The sequence below is a fragment of the Artemia sp. Qi Xiang Cuo genome, chromosome 14 (assembly GCF_049724085.1).
Source record: "Artemia sp. Qi Xiang Cuo chromosome 14, ASM4972408v1, whole genome shotgun sequence".
Lineage (NCBI taxonomy): Eukaryota > Metazoa > Arthropoda > Branchiopoda > Anostraca > Artemiidae > Artemia > Artemia sp. Qi Xiang Cuo.
Genome location: NC_142807.1, coordinates 56,064,834 through 56,067,333, shown reverse-complemented (window position 1 = coordinate 56,067,333; position 2,500 = coordinate 56,064,834).

The following is a 2,500-nucleotide window of genomic DNA, read 5'->3' as shown; positions in this document are numbered from 1 at the left end:
CGAGGTTGAGCTACTGATAATACACTGAAAATGGAAATGATCCGAAGTGAAACTATTCGGAAGGACAAGAACATCACGTACTGGCAAAGAAATAGAGCTTGTCTAGAGCTGGTCTAGATTGGATGTAGAACCAGATTGCTGAATATACGAAAAGTTCTATTTTTTTCAGGTGAATAGTAAAGCAGTTCTCAAGTATTCCTATTAGAATACAGCACCGACTGTTTTGGGCAGTAATATCAACTTCTAAATTACCCACGGTTAAAGTCATCCACGATTGCAATCATGGGACTTGAGCTCGGCCTTCTTAAGGCAGCAGGCTAGTTTGGCAGCACTTATAGCAAAAGTACTATCAGATTTATCGTCACACTAATCAGTTGGAATGTATACATTTATAACTAGCAGGTTATCTAGTCTAGTTGGAAGAAAATTGTCACTGTTATCATATACTTCGCACTCGAGACGATTGCTTACCAGCGTTTCAATACCACCAGACAGATGGTCCCTCGGAGATGAACTTTTTGCAGGCACGGACAACACAGAGTAGGATGACCATAGATTTAGTAGGCTTAGGTCAGCCTCTGTGATGAAATATTTTTTCAGGCATATCACATTACATTTATTTACAAACTGGTCAACCACAAGAGACCACTCGGAAAATTGTCCTTTTATATTCCAAGAGAGTAGTGAAATATTAGAGATTTCATTATTCAGCATGTTAATGAGTTGGCTTTTCCTTGTTTTCCCAGACACTTCACGCTATATGACCCAGTTTCTTGCACGAAACGCAAAATATAGCACGAGCACACTTTTCTGCATCGTTCTTTTTGAAGACGTGGTCAGACGCACCACATCTGGAGCAGAGAGGGATATTGATGCACTCGATACCTAGGTGACCTTGGCTGTGGCACGAGTAGCTGCGACTGGGTGAGAAATGGAATTCTTGAGTGGGCAGTTTCTTGTAATAGATCTTCGCAGATTCCTTAAGAAATTTACACAAATCTGATCGACAGCTGAAAAATACCTTGAACGTACAGGAACTGGCAAGCTGTTTAGACTTCGTAGCTCTTGGGATCAGTGCAGCCAGTTCATCCGCTTATACGTCAGAGGGAACTTGTTTCACTACACAAATATAGTTAGGGCTCTTTATGGCAGCAGAAATATGCGGTGTGTTGATCTTGTTAGACTCAACAATGGTTTCAGCTGTGTCTTTTGAACAAGCAACTAGTATCCAGTGACTTTCCGTAATTCAGGTATGTTTCTAGCATCAACACATACCAAATATACGAATCTTTTCCTAATCCATGGTTTTTCAAGAGACTCGGGCAGATTTTTCAGAACGATTTTATAAGAGGGCTTATCAGGCTGATTTAAAGCGCTTGGTCATTCGTGGGTTTGTTGGCATTAGTAGCAAAATGGTTCTTGATAAATTGAGACATTTCTTTCACCTCAATAGCTGCGGTTGCTGCAGTAGCTTCACTAGTAGCTGGGACTGAGCAGGGAGAATCAATAACGAAGGCTAGCAATTTGGTCACATTGATGTGAGCTTGATGAATCCATCTACAAATGTCTGTAAAATTCTCTTCATCTTTTGCGTGAATTTCAAAGTGTGTTGTAAACTGCATTAGTTGATGAAGCGATTCTTTGGCAATCAGAATTTCTTCTGGTGTGAAAAAGCTGACGCCTATATCAACTATTCCCTCCAGTTTTTTCTTCTTTCCATACTACGCCTCACGAAGTTCAGCACAGCATTCAAGAATGATTTGTCCTCCACTTTTTTTGACATCCCGGAAATAATACGGTAATGTTGACGCACCTTAAGAAAAGGTTGAAGCTTTTTTATAAGATTTGCCTGATAAAATCTTCTATTGGTAACCTCCAATCGGCAACATGAGCTAAAATAATTTTTCCCAGGGGAAATCACAATGGTCAAAATAACCAAACCATAGAAAAGACAATTATAAAAAAAAATCTTCAAATAAGTGTCCACTGGGAAATTACTCACAATGTATATTTGTGTTGTAATGTACGGGTGTCACAACCTATTCGTCACCAGGGTATGGTAACTTGATCGAACGTCAAATAGCCAAACTCTAGGGCCAAGGGTGCACCCAACCCGGGTCACCAATAAATATCTCTAGCTATCTCCTCGGAAGACAAACGGACCCCCATGTCGATATAATAATGACGGTATCTTGTAACTGTTCTCCTACCCTCTCTGGGCTCCTGCAAAAATAGTCTACACAGCTGTTGAAAATAGGTTACTTGTAATCTTTCAAATGGTCACTTGAAAAAACAAATATATCAACTCTGAAAGAACAGATTCCCCCAAATGGGGTCTCAATGTAGACTAACTAATAAAACATTGGTTCTGTATAACAAACATTGCATAGGGTTGGACCTTCGCTTGGCCCTGGCCAAACCTCTAAATCAACATCCAAATCCATTCTTCTTATGCGTAATTTTTCTTTTCAATGGCCCAGACCCGGAAGATCAAAATAGA